The sequence below is a fragment of the Mirounga leonina genome, unplaced genomic scaffold (assembly GCF_011800145.1).
Source record: "Mirounga leonina isolate KUSES-001 unplaced genomic scaffold, KU_Mleo_1.0 Mir_151, whole genome shotgun sequence".
Classification (NCBI taxonomy): domain Eukaryota; kingdom Metazoa; phylum Chordata; class Mammalia; order Carnivora; family Phocidae; genus Mirounga; species Mirounga leonina.
Genome location: NW_023270377.1, coordinates 60,044,792 through 60,065,884, shown reverse-complemented (window position 1 = coordinate 60,065,884; position 21,093 = coordinate 60,044,792). Strand labels below are relative to the sequence as shown.

Genomic DNA, 21,093 nt, shown 5'->3' with positions numbered 1-21,093 from the left:
CCCTGGAGGCACAGCTGCGGGCGAGCTGGGGAAACGGACTGGAGAGCTGGAACTGGGGACCTCGGGGCGTGCGTCCCAAGCCTGGGAGGTGAGGGAATCCGGGCATGAGTGTGAGGGGACCGGGCTTCCCTGACCGCCCCAGGCCTGGCCTCGGGGGCTGGGGGCACGGGAGGGCCGCTGTCGTGCAGTCACCTGAAGGGTGCCCGCAGCAAGCCCACGTGGAAGGTTCTGGAAGCCGCCACGGAGTGTGCGCGGATGGCACGATGGCGCGATGGCGCGTAGGGCGGGCCAAGCCTGGCGGCAGGACGCGCGCGTCCCCGCGGCGTCTCGCTCTCGGGAGCGACTCTGGCTGGCGGTGCGAGTGTGTGGTGTGTAGGGAAGGTGGGGAGGTTGCTGAGGTCGTGACGCCTGCTGCGGATTAAATAAGGGTTTTAAAACGGCCCTTGCGTCTCAGTGGTGAACCCTAGTTGAAAATACACGACCGTGTAAAATAAATTCTCTGGGGAAAAGTATGCCAACTTGTAAACAGTGGTTATTTTTAGATGACATTTAAAAGTGACCTTTTTAGTGCTTAAAAAATAAATAAATAGGGGCGCCTGAGTGGCTCAGTCTTTAAGCGTCTGCCTTCGGCTCAGGTCATGGTCCCAGGGTCTTGGGATCGAGCCCCGCATCATTGGGCTCCCTGCTCCGCGGGAACCTGCTTCTCCCTCTCCCAGTCCCCCTGCTTGTGTTCCCTCTCTCGCTGTCTGTCAAATAAGTAAATAAAATCTTTAAATAAATAAATCAAGCAAGCAAGCAAGCAAGCTGGACTGTTAAGGAATGTAAGCTGCCCCTAAAGGGTTCACTGCGTAGTGAGGAAAAGAGGTTCAACAATTGAGACCAGAGACTGGAAGACAAAACAGTTTCATGTTTTATTCCACTGAATTAGGATTGTTCAAAAATGCTTACAATGAATTTATAGTAACAGATTAGGCACCAAAGATCTTATGTTCTGCTAATAGGAGGCAAGCTGCCCTACCCTTTCGTAGAAGAGAGAAGCCACCTGGAGAGATGACTTTTTCCCCGAATGACTTTGGAGAACCAAAACGAAGGAAAGGGCATGAAGCTGGCTCAACCAATTTGTGAGCAGATGAAGTCAAAGAACTTCAGTAGATTTCTTAAGTACTTACACATTGGAAGGAAGGAACAAAAGGAATCCCCATGGGGCCCAATCAAGGAAATGGCTCCATGTGCCTGGGTGATTTAGTGAAGTGGGGATGGCCTGCAGATGTAGGAGAGCATATCCCTCGCCCCGGCTTGCTGGGGCGGCCCCTACTTGGGCCTTTGGTACGTCCCGGCAAGAGCTGCAACAGGAAGGAGGCAGTGGAGAGGGTGTCCAGGCTCGGCTGGAGGAAATGGTGAGCTCCCCCTGGTACCTGAAGGACAGCACCGCCACTTGCACTCCTGGGGCTTTCTGAACAAGCTGGGGAGAATTTGAGCAGGCCTGGAGTTCCCTCCGATAGCAGATGGGGGTAGCCCCAAAAATACAGGGGTTTGCTCCTAATGCTATGACCTTATTTTTACTTCCATGCACATGTGGCCTGGGAAAATGGGTTATAGACAATCAGTTGCTATAAAGAACTCAGAGGCACAACTCCGACCTCGAGATAGCAATGTCTTTTATCAGCATGGCTTCAGTTTTTACTTTGTGGGAGCAAATTCACAGGCTGAACCCCAGTGTACGTGTGCCTGCGCCAATACTAATGTCCCCCAAAGTCCCTGTAGTTAAGTCCTGCTGAATTGATAGTAGACATTTTCTTCTGCCCCTGCACTGCCTTCCAAAGTAAATTTAAAACGGAACAAAGGTAAAAGAGAGAGAAAGGGGGAAAGAAGAAAAGAAGAAAATGAAACCCCGGGCTAAGCTCGGTTGTGGGCTTTGGAGAAAATCAGCGGAAAGGAAGGAATGGGATGAGGTAAGGTTACTGGCCCTCCGCTGGCTCCAGTTACGACCCATTGGCAAAACTAGTTTGGCAATCGTGGCGGACTTAAGGTAAAAGCACCGCCTTCTTGCCTTACTCAGGTCTGGGGAGTCCGAGAGAAGCCGGAATCCTCCAGGGAGGAAGAAGTAGAAAGGTGCCTTGTTTTAGTTTTACTTTTAGGGTTGGAGGTAGTGGGAGTGGTGATGGTGGTGAGTGGAATAAATAGAAAGGAAGAAGAGAAGCACAAGAACACTTCCCTTGTGCTTTTAACAGGAAAGCTTTCTCTTCAGGCTCGGTAGACGCCACCTAGTGGGGGAACAGTCGGCTCCACTGAGCCGCAGTTGTGGCCCGCCCAAGTTTATTTCATACTTAGTTCGCTTCACCTGCCAAATGCAGGGGTGTGAGTGGTGTTTTAGTCCCTCAAAGGAAGCCGTCACATCGGGGCAGAGGCAGCAGCTGATTTACGCTGGTGGAAAGTGGCCAGGAGTGCCAGGGCCCCCTGAGAGCCGGGATAGATCAGGGGAACTCAGCAGCTGCCGAGCCTTAGGAGTCTGGAACCAAAGAGGCAGAAGACTGGGGGGTGGCCTACAGCGATCGGTGGTTAGCAAGAAGCTGAGGGCCTGGAACTGGGGGCATCTGATAAGGCAGGTTGGAACTCTTTGGTCCTTAAGACCGAAGTCTGACATTTAGAAGGTCATTATTCAAGACACCGGCTAGCAGAAATGCAGTGGTGAGATTCATTCTAGGCAGAGACCATCTGTCTTCTGATCATTCTGTTTTTTATTACACTGTGGGTGCATTCTGGGCCTGGAGAAGATTTGGGGGGACCACAGGAGTGTGGGTATAAGGAATATTTCAGTCTGAATTTTTTTTAAGTTGAGGTATAATTGACATATAACATTATATTAGTTTCCGATGTAGCACATGATTTGGTATTTGTATATATTGCAAACAACCACCACAGTAAGTCTAGTTAACATGTTATCTTACATAGTTACAATTTTTTTCTTGTGACGAGAACTTTTACGATTTATTCTCTTAGCAATCTTCAAATATGCAATACTGTATTATTAACTATAGTCACCATACTGTACCTTACATTCCAAGACTAATTTATTTTATAACTGGAAGCTCGCACCTTTACCCATTTCTCCGCCCCCTGACACCCTGCCACTGACAGCCACCAATCTATTCTCTGTATTTATGAGCTTGGATCTTATTTTTGTTTTGAGTCCACATATAACTGAGATCATACAGTATCTTTGTCTGACTTATTTCACTTAGCATAATGACCTCAAGGTCCATCCATGTCATTGCAAATGGCAAGATTACCTCTTTTTTATGGCTGAATAAAATTCCATTGTGTATATACACTACATTTTCTTTACCCATTCAATTTGTTTTTTTTTTGAGGAAGCCCCATACTGTTTTCATGGTGGCTGTACCAATTTACATTTCCACCAACAGTGCACGAGGTTTCCCTTTTCTCATATCCTTGCCAATACTTATTTCTTGTCTTTTTGATAATAGCCATGCTGATAGGTATGATGTGATCTCTCATTGTGGTTTTGGTTTGCATTTCCCTCATGATTAGTGATGTTGAGCATCTTTTCATATACCTGTTGGCCACCTGTATGTCTTCTTTGGGAAAACATCTCTTCAGGTCTTCTGCCTATTTTAATTTTATTTTTTATTATTTTTTTAGATTTATTTATTTCTTTAAGAGAGCGCATGTGAGTGGTGGGGAGGGGCAGAGGGAGAGAGAGAGAGAGTGAGAAGCAGACTCCCCACTGGGTGGGGAGCCCAATGCAGGGCTCGAGATCATGACCTGAGCTGAAATCAAAAGAGTCAGACGCTCAACTGACTGAGCCACCCAGGTGCCCCTCTTCTGCATAGTTTTAAATCCGATTGCGTTTTTTTGCTATTGTGTTGTATGAGTTATTTATACATTTTGTATATTAACCCCTTATCAAATATATGATTTGCAAATATTTTCTCCCATTTGGTAGGTTGCCTTTTTGTTTTGTTGATGGTTTCCTTTGCGGAGCAGAAGCTTTTTAGTTTGATACAGTCCCGCTTTGTTTTTGCTTTTGTCACCTTTGCTTTTGATGTCAAATCTAAAAACTCTTTGCCAAGACTTATGTCAAAGAGCTTACTGCGTATATTTTTTTCTAGGAGTTTTATGATTTCAGGTTTCACATTCAAACCTTCAATTCTTTTTGAGTTAATTTTTGTGTATGGTGTAAGAGAGTGGGCCAGTGTTATTTGAATTGAGTTTGACATTTACAATCAAAAGAATCCTAAATAATACAGTTGCTCAATCCTATCGCAAAGGACTATGGAGAGTGCCAGTGGTCAGAAATAAAGTGGCAGTAAACATGATCACTCTACCTACCTGCCCATAGCCCCTTCTAAGGGACTGTCCTGCCTAGAATATCCTGATGAAGGTATGGATCTAAGCATGTTATTCCAACCTAAAACTTGGCCAAGAGCAGATGCTTGACCCCAGGATAGTCAAGATAGGTTAGGTTATGTTGCCTTAACAAGTAACACCCACAGTATTAATGGCTTAGAAGAATATGGTGGGGAGAGGGGTGATGATCATACCCATGTCCATGATATGCCAGGTCGGGTTCCTCTCCAAACTGTTTTCAATTCCAGATAGGTTGAAGGGGCACCACCTACTGGGGCATTGCTGGTTACACAGCAGAGGAACAAAATGGCCAAGATGATACAAAAGGTTGAATTGTCACATCAGACTCACAGTGCTCATAGATCTTACCAGGTACTAAAATGTATTAATAATTCAAAAGATACAGGCAATCCCAAGATACAAATGAAACATGGAGAAACTCGGGACCACCAGTGTGGTTCTCCCTTTCTGCATTAGAACACATTCTTTCTTATTCAGATTTAAAATTTTAAGGAAGGCTTCACTTAGAAAAAGGGAGACTTTCGGTTATGAAATATCTAATTTATACTCTAATCATTACATAGCTGACTGACAGTTTTCCAGTGGGTCATGCCCCATAAATGCATAAATTTCAAATTTGTTTAACCTTAAGCCACATAGATAAGTGTCCGGCTGAAAGCATTTCCTAGGTGATGATTCCCTATTATCTGTCACCAGGAAGTGTACTTAGCACATTTACAAAGAATAATTCCTTTCTTTTAATCCCACCTACTACCTGTTGCTATCCCACGGAGAAGGAGAACTGGTTGCTGGCCAGTTGCTAACCTCTTCTTTTCTAGTAATGAATCATCCTTTGGCTTTTAAAGGCTTCTATATGGAAATTAAGCATATCACTTCTACTCACATTCCACTGGCTAAAGCAAGTCACATGACCAAGCCTGGGATCAAGATGACAGGGAAGTATAATCCTTCCTCAAGGAGGGGAACCAGATATAATTGTTGAGCAGTTCAACATCTACCACAGGCAGCCAATCCACAGTCAGAAAGGGGGACCCTGGCATATAGATTTGCCTTGTATTAGGGTAATGCTAATTCCTGAAACAGAGAAATCTCTCAATTTCAGGTGTTTACACAAAGAATGCTTATTTCTTTTTCACCTTATAATTCAACATGATATTTGGCAGGTAGCTTTCTACATGGTAATTCAGGATCCCAGTCTCCTTCCATAGAATGACTCCACTACCCCTTATGGCCTTAGAGTTCTCTTCCAGCTGGCTAACGGGGAAAGAGAGGATGGAGAAGTGAGAACAGGTGCTTCTTAAGAGCTTTGGTTCATAAGTGAGACACACAGTTTCACCTACATGCGAGGTTGACTGTATTCCTAGACTGTACAACTACTTCCCAAGCACGACTCTACACAGTAGAAAGGGAACCAAAATCTCTGGTGGAAGCCAGCCATCTCTGCTGTAAGCATTTAAAAAATGAGGCTAGAAAGCTCTTTCTCTTGGAAGATTTCAGCTAGCAAACACTAAAGGAATTTTCCAACTTGTGATGGAGCTGTAAGAGCTAAAGGAATATACGTTAGAATTGGGGTGAGTTGTGAATGGGGGAGGGGGTAGCAGCTTTAAAAAGAAAGGTTTTTTTGTTTTTGTTTTTTTTATGTTAAAGTCCAAAAATGAGCATCCCAGGGCTAGTACTGCGGCTTGCTCCATAAAGATCTCAGGGATCCAGGCTCCTTCTATCTTATTTTAGATAGCATGGCCTCCATTCCCAAGGAATGGCTTCTTCCTAAGCCCCAGTGATGATTCTATGTCCAGCTATCTGTCTATAACCAACAAGACAGAACAAAGAAGAGGATAAAGGGTTCATATCTCCTGTCATTTTCCTTGAAAGGTTACTGGAAATCCCCCTAAGATACTTATGTTTATATTCCACTGGCCAGAACATAGTCATATGGCCAAATCTAGATGCAAGAGAGCTGGAAAATGTGGTCTTTATTCTGGTAGGCCAGACAGTTAACAAGTTAACTGGTAGGGAAAGAATTGTGCGCTCTCTCTCTCTCTCTCTTTTTTAAGAAAGCCTAATGAATGGGATTGGTCATGAACAGCTAGGCTCCTTGAAGATTAACCTCGATGAGAAAGAGTTAAAGAGCATTCAGTTGCTTTTCACAATAAAATCACAGAAAATTTGAATCTTTCCCTGTTATGCAAAAGAGCATGATAGTGGGAATACAGGAGAGAAAGAGAAAGGTCTTGGTGGCATGGGGATCTGGGTACAATGGGGTATTGGTTTCCTAGGACTGCTGTAACGAAGTACAACAAACTGAGTGGCTTGAAGAACAAAAATGTGTTGTCTCACAGTTCTAGAGGTTAGAAGTCCAAGATCAAGGTGTAGGCAGGGTTGGTTCCTCCCCAGGGCTCTGAGGGAAGGATCTGTTCCAGACCTATCTCTCTGGCTTGCAGATGGCTGTCTTCTGCCTGTGTCTCTTCTTATCATCTTCCCTCCACATACGTCTGTCTCTGTGTCCAAATGTCCCCTTTTTTATAAGGATCTTGTCACATTAGATTAGGGCTTATCCTGGTGACCTCATTTTAACTTGATTTCTTCTGTGTAGACATTATCTTTAAATTAGATTACATTCTGAGGTACTGGGAATTAGGATTCCAACATATCTTTTTTGGGGGGACACAGTTCAACCCGTAACAAACGGTGAGGGGAGGGATGGCAAGGACCTTTACAAATAGCAATGTTCACTATTCAGTTTAAAAGTTCATTTAGAATGAATTTTTTCATTTAGATGTAAATCCCCTCTGTTACCCCAAATCTTCAGTTAATAGTCTGCCACATGTGTTAGGGGCACTTTGGAGAAAGTGACTCTGTCTGAGGAACACACGTGGCCGCTTATCCACTCTGCCCACTCTCAAAGCAAGCCTGAAGAGTAAATGCCCCTAAAGCATCCCTCAGCCATTTCCAGATGATGACATGTGGGTGGGTAAATACAACTTCCTCAGCCCCTGGTTGGGACAATTCTGAGGTGTATCCCTCGTGTCATCTCCAGATTCCCCAGCAGCACTGACCACCAGTTGCCCACAGTGGTAATACATGCCTTATTGGCTTCCTTCCCCTTCTGACCTCACATCCCCACTCCCTCATTGGTGTTTCTGGGGGTTACCTCCCAAGTAAACTACTTGTGATCAAGCCCTAGCTTAAGGATTTGCTGCTAGATGATCCTCAACTTAGACAATGACCTCAAATCTGACACCAGACTGAAATCCAAGAGCTTTCTTAGTATGCTTAGGAAAATATTCTTAATTAATGTCTATTAATGTCTTTGAAAACCCCTTGCGGTGGAGAATAATCTGTATCAAAGTCTCTTGTTTCACTCATGGGCTTTCAGCATTAAATTTGAAAAGGTGGAAACAACAAATAATTGTATTTTCAAAGTTCTTTTTTTTTTCTTTGCTCCCTACTAGCACCTGAAAACAGATGGTATCCATTCAAATGAAAATGAGGTATAAAAGTTATTTTTATTAAAATTAACATTCAATTTAAGTTTTGCTTTATTGTGCATACCACAAATAACTGTGTGAGTTCCCTGTAAATAGATTGTATACATGACATAATTCATAGTTATTTGTGCTCTACCAATTACATTGAAATTATGACTGGAGTTACCACAGAACCTCAATAATCATTACTATGTAATTTGCAGTTTTCTGGATTGGGGAGCTCTTTGGAAGCTATAAGTAACTAGCCAATTGTTTTTAAAGAGTACAGTAATGACTGTTATTACTGAGGAGTTGAATGAAGCTCCTTTCTATGCCCTGAAGATTACTTGATAATTACACTTGATTCTATCATTAAAAAAAAAAGTTAGCAACAGATAAACAGACAGCAAACTAACTATAATAACAGTCCAATAATGTGGGCCAATATTGTTGGCTGTGAAAATTAGCACAATCTGCCATTGATTTTTATTTCTCTAATGGGAACACCTGCATATACAAGTACACTTAATTAGATGGATTGACTTGCCTCATGAATGGCATTAGAAGAACAATAAGTGAAATTAAAGGGAAGATTTCTGAGATTTCGTTTATTATGTGAAAGTACAATAGGCCACAAAGATGACTCAAAAGAAGGCAGCCCCCCTAGTCTCACCCACACCAAACCTAGCTCCATCTTCCCTTCAAAGTCTTCCTTGAATATGGTGCTCTGATCATCCCAACATCTCCTTTCAGTAACCTGAAACTAGACCCTGGACTAGAATGTATTACTGTGGCCCACTTCTCAGAAAATCTTTATTTTCTATAGATGAAGCCCATTAAAAGATTTCTTATGTGTAAGTACTTGAAAACAGTATCTTTCCTCTACTTTTTTCCCTTTTAAACTAGGCCATAGTAAGCTTTTCCCAGACATTTTTTATGCAGGGAAACACTTCTCCTAAGAACTGACCCCAGGCTAAAGTGTCAGGGATTCAAAGTTTGCTTTCAGTCCCATTAACCTCCTTTTCCCTTTCTCCTCCTCTCACCTTTAGACATTCAGAGTGTGTCTGAGCAAAGCTTATTTTTATGTGCCATCCCTATGTTACCTTTCCCAGTGATAATTGCTCTGTAAATTACCTTTAGGGAGTGAATGAAAGGTTTTCTCCCCATCTTAAATACCTCAGGGCAAAGGCCCAGTGGCTTCTGAAGTCCTAGGCTGCACCTTGTCAAGTCACCCTCCTGCAGCTGTGGGTATAGCCAGAGAAAGTGCCCACCACCCTGAGTTCTCTGCTGGACGAAGGGAAGTCCCTGCCTGAAAACAGGCACAATGACAGCTTGAAGACCGCCTTTGACACACTCATTTTCTGCATCAGCTCGTCCAAAGTAACAGCTCCTGCTTTTCACTGGTAGGTTGCCCTGGGAACCACCTTATGGAAGTCTATTAAGATCTTTGTTCATATTTTCTCTCGCTGCTAGTATTGGCTCCTATTGCTCATTTTAATAAGACTTCTACCAGCCGGCTCATGGAAATGGCCCTCTTACATTTTTATTCAACTGATAAACTCCCAACTGCTTTATGACAAAACCATTTTATTTAATGGTCTCCAAAAGCACCCCATAAAATGCTTCACGAGTCCTTTCTTGGGGCCAGTATAGCAAGACCTACTAGACTTTCAAAATTCCTGTGGCCAAAGTCTCATGTACTTCTAGTGGACTCCAGGTGATGGAAATACTACCTGTAGAAACTCTATGGGCTGTATGGATGAAATGACAGACTGATAAGATGGATAGAAGGGTTCAAGTAGACACACGGGGGGTACTGCCCAGCTGTCCCTCTCTCAGGAAACTTCCTTCCTCACCCTTTTCCACAGAGTTAGGCCACTGAGAGCTGGATCAGTTCTAGCACACCGTCCGGCTGGCCTCAGTGGTTGGTGCAGAAGTGGATATGTGACCCCCAGAGTACTCTCTAGAGTCTTTTCTATGGTAGCTAGATCTTTTTAAACTAGCAAGCCTTCTTCCCATCACATGACAAGGCCTGCAGGTGGCCTGAAGAACGGGAGGTCCTGCAGAACAGAGAGAGGGAGAAAGAGAGAGTACCTTGATAATATAGTTTGACCTACCGGCTTTAACTGTGCCCAAAGAAGCCAATGCATGTCTTTCTTTTTCTTTTTTTTTTTAAACTAATTTGAGTGAGTTTCCTGTCACATGCCGTGAACAGAATTCGAGCTAAGAATCCCATTTGTTTTACAGATGAGTCCACTCATCTAGTTAGTAGTGTGGATTCAGGGAGTCCAAGAGGTTACCTGATTTACCTGAGTCCACTCATCTAGTTAGTAATGCAGTCAGTTGGAAAGCAGGCTTTAAAAGAATGTGACATGAACCATCTCTTCTTGCTGGGTCAGAGAAGAAGGCCCTGTTGAGAGCTATTTGGATGCTGATTCTGTCGTCAGCTCTTCCAGTTTCACGTCAACCAGCTCTCCTTATGTCCTCTGAAAATTGGATAAGCAGCTAGGAAATGTCTAAGCCACTATTAATATTCTTAAAACTATATCCCAACTGCAGAAACCTTCCTCCAGAATGACAGTCACCCATTGACCAATCTTCTTTTTATTTAGATTTATTTATTTAAGAGAGAGAGAGCTTGAGAGTGCACAAGTGGGGGGAGGAGCAGAGGGAAAGAAACCCAAGTGGATTTATCACTGGGTGTGAAGCCCGATACCGGGGCTTGATCCCACAACCCTGAGACCATGACCTGAACTGAAACCAAGAGTTGGATGCTCAGCCAACTGAGCCACCCAGGTGCCCCAATCTTCTTTTGATATAGCTATTCAGTTGCTTACTAATCCACCTAACTACTGTCATGCCGTCTACACTCTTGCTACTCAAAGTGTGGCATGTGGGCTAGTGCAACACTGTGGAGCTCAGTAAAAGGCAGATTCTCAGGCCCCACTCTAGACCTACAGAATCAGAATCTGCATTTTAACAAGATGCTCAGGGGATTCACTGCACAATAAAATTTGAGAAGCATGGATCTTGGTTCCTTAACACATACACACACACACACACACACACACAATTTTGCCACATATAGTAGTCCCCACTTACCTGAAGATTTGCTTTTTGTAGTTTCAGTTACTGGCAGTCAACTACGGTCCAGAAGCAGATGACCCTCCTTCTGACATATTGTCAGGTCAATAGCAACCTAAGACTGTCGCAATACCTACATCATTCACTTCACTTCATCTCATCACATGGGCATTTTATCAGCTCACATCACAAGGGTAAGTACAGTACAAGAAGATATTTTGAGAGGGAGAGGGAACACATGCACATAACTTTTATTACAATGTATTGTTATAATTGTTCTGTTTTATTATTAGATATGTTAACCTTCTATAGTACCTAATTTATAAATTACTTTTTATCATAGGTGTGTATGTATGGGAAAAAAACATAGCCTATATAGGGTTCAGTACCACCCACAGTTTTGGGCATCCCCTGGGGGCCTTGGAATATTGCCCTGTGGATAAGGGGGACTACTGTACCTTTAGTGAATTTATACATTACATGCCCCTTATCCAGAAGTCAGGTACTTTTGTTGAAGTAAGGAATACAGTTAGTTTGATGTGTCTCTTGTTGAACCTGTGCAAGCTCGTATTGATTGCTATTGATAAACCATATTGTAATAAAAAGAAATATTGCCTGGGCTTAATGCCAAGTTGCTAGAACTACAGATTAGAGTACCTTTTTTTTTTTTTTGACTTTTTTGAAAATTGGGATCATATTTGCCCATCTCGAGTCTTTCCAAAGCCACCCCAAATATTCTTCCAACACATTCTTCACAGTTCCTTAAAGATGATCAAAGGGGTTCAGCGATTTCATTTGCAAGTGTTTTCAATACTCTGAAACTTATCCAGGTTAGGTCACTCAAGCTAATTTAGAACATCTAGGTCACTGGATTTCAACCCTGGCTGCACATTAGAATCACCTGAATCATTAGACGCACAACCTTAAAACTACTAGTGTTTGGGTCCCTTCACAGGCCAATGGAATCAGCATCTCTGGGGTTGAGCACCAGCAGGGTATTGCTTCTTTAAGCACCCAGGTGATTCTAGTGTGCCAGCGAGTTAAGAGCCATTGAAGAGCGGGTGGAGGTTTTTTAAAATCTAATTCCCAGTGCCCACAGAATCAGAAGCTCTGTGGTTGAGGCTCAAGCATCAATAATTGTAAGCCCCTCAGATGATACTCAGGTGCAGCTGGGACAGAGAACCACTGAGCTGGGTGAGCCCATAAGCTCTTCTCCCCTATTTGAACTCATTTCCTTATGTCAGAACTTGCCCCATTCTTCTTTTTCCTGTCTGAAGGGAATTCGCCCTGACAAAGAAATTCAAAACAAAAATAGAAGTTCCTGATGCCTTTCACAGAATTTGTTTTACAGTTTTGTCTTGGCTTTTCTTTCTTCCCCCCTCAGTACAGTTTGAAATCTTTTTTTTTATTGAGAAAGAAAGAGCACACACGCGTACCTGTGCCAGTGGGGGGAGGGGCAGAAGGAGGGAATCTCAAGTAGACTCCCTGCTGAGCTCGGAGCCCTGAGCCCTACTGGTGCAGTGCTGAGGCTCGATGTAGGGCTCCATCTCATGACCCATGAGATCATGACCTGAGCTGAAACCAGGAGTCGGAAGCTCAACCAACTGAGCGACCCAGGTGCCCAATGACTGAAATCTTGATTTGACCAGCTTGACCCTAAAAAAGACACTGTCCAATCCTCATGAAGCCTACCATGTCCCTAGTTTTCAAATCTAGAAACGTTTATGGAGTAAACAATTTACAGTCTACCAGCTTAGTGCAATATACCTCCCAAACTTTTGCCCCCGACCTGCAGGACAGGTATGATTGATACCATTAGGCAGATGAAAAAACCAAGGCTCAGAAAAACTAAGTGACTTCAGAACTATATAGCCATTAAGTGACAGAACTAGGATTTGAATCCAGGTCTCTTTGGCTCTATAGATCATACTCTTTTTCAATATGGCATGGTTCCTCTCAAGTTTTTTTTGCTCCTCAGAATTTTATTTTTAATTAAAATCTTAGATTTACAAAGGGTTAATTCAGGTATTGAGAAATTTTCTGGTATACTAAATTCTTATCACAGATAAACAAGACCAGGCATGGAATATCTGTCACTGATTCCTAGAGGAGTTATATTAGCATGACCTTGAAGTAGGCAGTCTAGCCCTTTCTACAAGTCATAGCCACAAGATTGGACCTTGATATCTTCAAATGTTTGCATGAGTTTTTGAGCCATGGAAGTACAGTGCTTATAGACACTATATTTCCAACGTATTTTCTAGCTTGTAAAATAGTATTTTTTTTTAAAGATTTTATTTATTTATTTATTTGAGAGAGAGAGAATGAGAGACAGAGAGCATGAGAGGGAGGAGGGTCAGAGGGAGAAGCAGACTCCCCGCCGAGCAGGGAGCCCGACGCGGGACTCGATCCTGGGACTCCAGGATCATGACCTGAGCCGAAGGCAGTCGCTTAACCGACTGAGCCACCCAGGCGCCCCTGTTAAATAGTATTTTAAAAATACTACAATTCCTGGGGCACCTGGGTGGCTCAGTTGGTTAAGTGTCTGTCTTTGGCTCAGGTCATGATCTCAGGGTCCTGGGATGGAGCCCCGCATCGGGCTCCCTGCTCGGCAGGAAGTCTGCTTCTCCCTCTCACTCTCCTTCTGTGCGCTCTCTCTCAAATAAATAAAATCTTTAAAAAAAAAAAATACTACAATTCCCTGCAATCCTCTCCCCCCAAATAGAAATCTAAATAAATCCACCATATCTCACCTGTTAACTAAAGTCTTATCTTATTTCTAAGATTTAGATATAATACAAACCACTGAAAGTATAGTCTTAGATTTAGGTCTAATAGAGCTAATTGGTCTCCATTTCCAAAGTAGGTAAAACATAAAATGGGTTCGAGTTATATTTGAAGCACTTAGATTAAATATGAGGAAGTTCTTTATAATGTTAAGTATGGGGAAAAGTCTCTAAGAGACTTGATCAGTAAAATCAGGACTTAAAAGTGAAGAGAGGAGGAATAACAGGCTACTTCTTTAGGGATATTTTGCACTGGCAGATCTGGGCTGTTTGAGATGCATTAGGACAAGTTGGAGGAATCCTGGCCTGGAACTTAGAGGTAAAAGGAGATCATTTACTCTAAGATAATCCTGGTTATAATAGTTTAGGACTACAGTAAGGTGTCAGAAATGGGAAGTGAGGGAAATGCCTGCCTCTTAAAAGTTAAAATGCCAGAGAAATACATTCTGGATCAGAGTACGTAGGATCAAAGTCACCTTAAGAAGACAATGCCTCCCAGGAGGGGAGGACATTGGCTCCGCTGGAACTTTTCATGTAATTTCGGCTCTTCATCCTTTCTGCTGCCTGGAATGGGTCGAAATGGCTGGAACTCTCAGTATCATGAGATGGCATTGGGAATAGAAGCCACTTTGATCAATATAGCAAATAAAAAAAATAGCAGGCTGAGTCTCTGAGGACACAGAAAGCTGCTCTAACACCACACCTAGGGGGTCTACTTCCAGACCAGAAACTGTTCTCCATGTTAGCCAGATGTTATGCATTCTTCCGTGATACACAGCCCAACCCAATCCATGCCAATGGAAGTACGGTTCACATTTTGATAAGCTCTTGAGCCGTCCTAGCCCAGGACCCCCTGGAAAGCAAGGAGAAAAGATGGATTCAAGGAAAAGGTACCTAAGACCAGTTCAGGAAAAATATATAGCTGCCAGATCAACTTAGCAGCTGAGGGTGTTACCGAACTGAAAATACTCTGCTGACCAGCTCAGAGATGCTAATATGGCCCTTGGCCTGACCAGAAAAAATGATTTTAAATCTGACTGGATTTTGATCCAAGTCTAAAGGAGGCTGGGTGAAGGGACCAGGGGAGCGAGCACTGTTGAAGAGCTCCATTGCACGAGGGCTAACTGCCTCCTAGATAGATGTAAAGATGCAGGAATCAATCCAGAGTGTTACCCAGATCCCAAAACTGAAGAAGCGAGGCCTCTCAATGTCACCTCAAGAACTAACCTTGTGGCAAGGGCAGCACACATGAGTAAGAATCTCTAATTACTTTTTTAATTGATCTCAGCTGATCTATTCATCTGGTACAACCTACACTGAATGGAGGCTCTGCATTAGTCCTCTCCTGGCTGTGGGGCTTGCTTAATTATTCCTGGCATCCAACTGATCACCTCAGAGCCTTCCTCATGAAAGATGTCACTCACACCTCGGAGAAAGGCGCTCTTTATAGTGTAGCATTTTCTGTAGAGGATTTCACCTACCAAATGGGAAAATACAGCTTGTCAGGCAGACTGGTGGAACATTTTTCATGCTCTGAAAGTTTTCTTTCAGCTGTTCAGCCGGCCATGCTCTGGGCCATTTTCAAGACCTACTGAGAGCCAGCGACTGGCTGTGCCCACAGACCGGCTGCCACTCAGCCCTCCTGGTAACACTTCTGTGCTTGAGCCCCCTTCAGAAGGACCGTGTTGCTTGAGAAAGCGCAATGAACTGCTGTTCTGGGTTCAGATTCTGACTCTGTGCCTCGCTCTGAAGTGGCCTGGGGTGACATCTTCGGGCAACTCAGTTAATCTCCCAGGGCTTCAGTCCACTTATTTGTAAAATAAAGGGTTAAAGTAGTCTTTAAGAACACTTTCAACTTAAAATGTTATAATTTTTGTGGGTTTTCTTACTGGGAATAGAAAAATGAAAACCTCTCTTTGTTTTCTTACTGCACATGAGCAATTATTTTTTATTGCTGAAATAACACCCTTACTTTGCCAAAAAGCACAAATGTATATTGGAAGAAAGATTAAAATGTAGATCATCTGTGTTCTTACCACTGTTACTGTTTTGTATATATCCCTACAGACTTTAAGCATAAGCATGTGAGAAATCTTTTTGCAAAAATATCACATCCAGTCACCTGTCCTGTGGTCTGCTTTTTCACTGAACACAATATTCAAAAATTCCTATGTCAAATATTTATATCTATATATCTATATCTATATATATATACACACACACACACACATACACACAAACACACACATCATGTTAATGATCACACAGAATTCTAAGAATGGAGTACAATTTATTTTACCAAACTCCTGCTTCTGCTATTATAAATATTGCTATATTGAACATCCCTGTATATACAGTTGATCCTGACCAATGCAGGAGTTAGGGGCACCAACTCCTTGCTCAGTCAAAAATCCACATATATAGTTTCTGGTTCCCCGAAAACTTAATTACTAATAGTCTCCTGTTGACTGGAAACCTTATTGAAAATGTAAACCGTCAGTTAACACATTTATATTATATGTATTAGACACTGTATTCTTATAATAAAGTAAGTTAGAGGAAAGAAAATGTTATTAGGAAAACCATTAGGAAGAGAAAGTACATTTACAGCGCTGTACTGTATTTATAAAAAAACAACAACACACATGTAAGTGGATCCACGCATTTCAACCCTGTGTTATTCAAGGGTCAACTATACATCTTACCTAATTTCTTTTTCCTTTGGAAAATTCCTAGAAGTGAAATTCCTGAATTTGACACTATCCTTCCTTTTTTTTTTTTTTTAAAGATTTTATTTATTTATTTGAGAGAGAGCACATGAGAGGGGGGAGGGTCAGAGGGAGAAGCAGACTCCCCGCCGAGCAGGGAGCCCGATGTGGGACTCGATCCCAGGACTCCAGGATCGTGACCTGAGCCGAAGGCAGTTGCTTAACCAACTGAGCCACCCAGGCGCCCGACACTATCTTTCTTTTAAGGATTTTATACGTATTCCGAATTGTCCTCCAGTAAGTTGTATGGATTTACTTTCCCCAAACAGTAAGTGTGCCTTTCCCAATTCCTTTTACTTTTTGTTGTTCTGCTAGGTATACCCTAATCCTTTTCATTTTGTATTCTTTGGCAACAAGTGGGATTTGTTCTTTTTGTTTCTTTTTCTTGGAGCTTTGTGTATTTTCCCTAGAAAAGTCTATGTCGCGTGTCCGTTTTCTCTGTTGGGACTGTCTCTGGGCTCTCGTACAGGAGTAACTGCTGCCACCTGAATGTAATGGATGGGTGACACATGACAAGGGGCGAAAAGAGAGGGGTCCCCTAGGAAGGCCTCTAGGAGTCCCGGGAGCTGGTGGACAAGCCCACGTGCTCCCACATGCCCACCCCACACCCCCAGCCCCTAGGTAACATGCTGCAGACGCGGAGAGGAGGGAGATCTAGATCATGTGCCCCTAAGAATGTGGAGGGAACTGAAACAGCCCTCGGGTGACTACTTGCACCTTGGTTGTCACAGTAGGGTCAGGATATGGGGAGATCTAGAACAGTCCAGGAGCCAAGACGTAGAAAAAGTGACCGGAAGACAGTGAGTGATAGCATGAGGTGGGGGAGGTATACAAAATGTCCAGCTGCATTCAATATCCACCACATATTTATGCTTTAGTTATTTGATATTTATTGAGTATTTACTATGAGCCAGGAACTGCGCTTGCCAAAATAAATATACTACAATAATATTGTTATTTCTATCGTGATTTGGTTTTTGTTTCTTCAAAAGGACTCCATTTTTCAGCATTCAGCAGACTAGGGGTTATTTCATTTGAAATAGTTAGCATGTATAGTCAGAACACTGAACGGGATAGGATCCGAATGGATGAGTTAGAATACTCTCCAAGTGATATGTTGTCTTTATGGAACCACGTGACTAAACAGGGCCTGGCGTTGACAAGAGGATTTGCAACAATGCCTTAAATGGTTTCCTTGGCGCTGGAGAGAGTGATGTAACGCTATGGCCAGCCAACTTACCTCATGGGAATGTGTTTTCACAAAAGGCAAGCTATCAAGAGACGGTTTTGAGTAGTGATAGAAGTAGTAGGACCAGAAATGGTAGTGGAACATCTATCAGTTTTTACAGTAATGTGTATTAAAGCATTTTTATGTGAAAATCTCCAGACCATTGACACGAGAGAAGTGGAAATTTCTGAATATGATGACCCTGTGGCAGCTGGTCAGTCATTCACTACAGCTGACTCAGAGAAGACTTCAGACTCAGTAGAATCCAGCTGCTCGACCTTGCCTGTCCCCAAATACCACTTTCTGGTGCCATCAAAAATCAGTAATTCAGTCATGTGGATTATCTCAAAGGTAAGAGGTAGCACAATAAATAAGTCCCTCCTCCTTTATTACTTGCTCAACATTATGCGTGTCTTCACTTTTCACCTTGGGCATATCACCTACTTGCCCAGCCAGTTTTTCCTTTCTGTGAGTTTTGTTCCATAGGACCTGGGGCTAAATACCACAACTCGCAGCTTCCAGGCAAGGGGGTTGGGGAAAGGAGCAGATTTTGCAGTATTTCTAGCAATTTTCCAAACAATAGCTGTTCAGGAACACAGACCTTTGTTTCAGCGGTTCAGGAGAGTTCATTCTGAGGAGAGAAAACTCATTTGCTGGTGGCAGTGATTCAAGCTGCTAACTTCACAGAGAATATCGCCAGAGCCAAATTCTTCCCCAGTTATGGAGGTCAGAGGTGAGCAACTGTGCTTACAGGGCAAAGCTCTTTTATGGATCCCCTTGGCTTTCTGCTTTCTTCTTTACAGCTGATTAACACCCAATGGCCATTTCTTTAAAAAAGAAAAAATTTAATTCCTTGGTTTAATTAGCTTTCCTAACGCAGTACTCACCACAGCCTGCCGGGATCCAGACCAGACAATGACAAGACTTCGTGATACTTGATTTCAGTTCAAGGTAATTCATTGTTGTAGCTCCCTTAATTCCAAATGTTGTCTCAGGGTTGTGTGGTCAAAATAAGGCCTGAATTTAACCCTTGACCGGCACACGTGAGGACTTTTACACGCTGAGTTAATGTATCCGCTGTAGGGGCTCTTTGGAGAGCCTGAAACTTCTTGCTTTGGTTTGACATTTTGCCTCAACTTCACGGTTACTGTCTTAAGATCAGTCCTCCCTCCCCCTCTTCAGAGCATTTGTTGATTGTGTGGGTTTTGCTACTGTTAATTTTAACATACCGTGGAGTACTTCTTTCTGCCTCATTCTTTGAACAACCAATAAACAAATGTTTATTGAAAATCCAGAGAGCATGGTTTATTTATACATTTACTACATATCTGCAGATTTAGATAATTATATTTGTTTTTATTCTTTTATGACAACTTTTCAGTATTATATGGTAGAGACAATAACGTTAGGTGCATGAATGCTAAGCCAAATTGCCTGAGTTCAAATCTGGCTCTGACATTTCACAACTGTGTGATCCTGGGCAAGTTAAGTGACGACGCCATGCCTCAGTATCCTCATATGTAAGGTCAGGATAATAACAGTATCTACTTTGGGGCTTGTTAAGTAGTAAATTAGTTAAGCGAAGTAAAGCAGTTAGAACAGTGCTTGGCTGATAGCAAGTCCTCATAATGCCATTCATAAGCAGCATTTATTAGCGGATATCACTACTGAGAGATCAGTATTATTTCACTGAGGAATGAGATTGTAAATTATCTACAATTCGCTGTCCTGTCAACTGTCTTTCATCTATAACCTGGTTTGTGCAAGGCATGATGGGTAAGGAAGCCACAGAGGGGAATCCTACATAAACTCTACTCTTGACTTGATTGGGACTGTTGCACATAGATCACAACTGTGTGATGATTTGCTGCGTGAAGAAGTCGCCTCGTTGCACCAGCCTGGCTGGTGACTGAGTTAGGACCCCGTACAGCACAGGACAGTGTGAAATCTCACAGCATTCCGATATCCAACGCCTTCTTTCCTCTAAGGCTTTCGAAATGACCTCACCTTGGTTGGTGATCTCTGCTCCCGGAAGAGGCCCAGGACACAAGAAAGGAAACAATCCCCGGTGACCTTTAAGAAGACCCTTGAAGGTGGTGTTATTGTACGTTACTGATTCTAAGACGCACATTTTTTCCCACCTTTTTATTCTTCTGAAATCAGAGGCAGCAAAAAAGTATTGTGGGCGCCCTTGCCTCCACATGCGAAAATGTGGTCATAGGTGCTCGGCTGCCACTTCATTTGAGTTATGCGCAATGTCAGTACCACGGGACTTGAGCTTTAGTGTTGTTAAAATATCTTCAAAATGATTCCACTGTGCTATGAATTGAGATGCAAACTTATTATACGTGCAGGAAGGCACAGAAACAGAGCACTGTAATATGTGATTAAAAAAAAAAAATGATGACTGTGCTCACTTTGTACTAAAATTGGAATGATACGGAGAAGATTAGCATGGCCCCAGAGCAAGGATGACCAGCAAATTCGTGAAGCATTCCATATTAAAAAAAAAAAAAATTATGACTGGTAAGTCTAAAAGGGCACTTTCATTAAACATAAAATAAAATTCTAAGTGCTAAGAAAGCATGGGCCATAGTTCAGTTGGCAGCATTTTGTTTCTTTGTGGTACATAAAATAATGCTTCATTTTATAATTTAAATTTTCTTAGATTTGATGAAATGTACCTCCTAAACCTCAAGAAGGAAGATTATAAAATAGCTACCTTGAAATTTTCCACAACATTCCAAGTTTTCAATTTTTGGCAGAACCGAATTCTACCTACATTCATATTTAATTTTTAAACTCCTCTCATTTTTTAAACTTAAATACATTTCTTTTGAAAGAGAAAGTATACTCTTGTGAAACGAAGGTTTTACTGTGCTAGTTGAGTGGTTTAAATATGAATTATAATTAATCCCTAACTATTAAGCTGAAAAAAACATGTTTGACCACTTACTATCTAAAGTCATCTTATTGGGGCACCTGCCTGGCTCAGTCAGTGAAGCACGCAACTATTGATCTCAGGGTTGTGAGTTCAAGCCAAAAGTTGGGTGTGAAGATTACTTAAAAATAAAATCTTTAAAAATAAATACATAAATACAACCATCTTACAATAGAATGCAGGCATATGCCAAATCCTGTGGGGAAACCCCACATTTAGGTGAGATCCCCCTGCTCAGATCGGTCACTTCCTTCCAGCCACTAAGCCATTTCCACCATTTCCAGACTCTTTATTTGTACTCGCTTTCAAGAAAGAAATTCACACTGAAAAATCCTTCCCAAACTGAAATCAGAGAGCTACCATCAATTTATGTGTTTGACTTCTCAGCACCCATTAATTCCCATGTTTGTTTTTGTTACTCAGGGCT

General features: G+C 42.4%; 1 non-coding gene across 1 annotated transcript; it reads left to right on the top strand.

Annotated features, from left to right (window-relative positions):
* Window positions 1-20,127: 20,127 nt before the first annotated feature.
* On the top strand, window positions 20,128-20,231 carry LOC118012715. Its single transcript, XR_004679786.1, has one exon. It is a non-coding gene; the product is annotated as a U6 spliceosomal RNA (small nuclear RNA).
* Window positions 20,232-21,093: the final 862 nt, after the last annotated feature.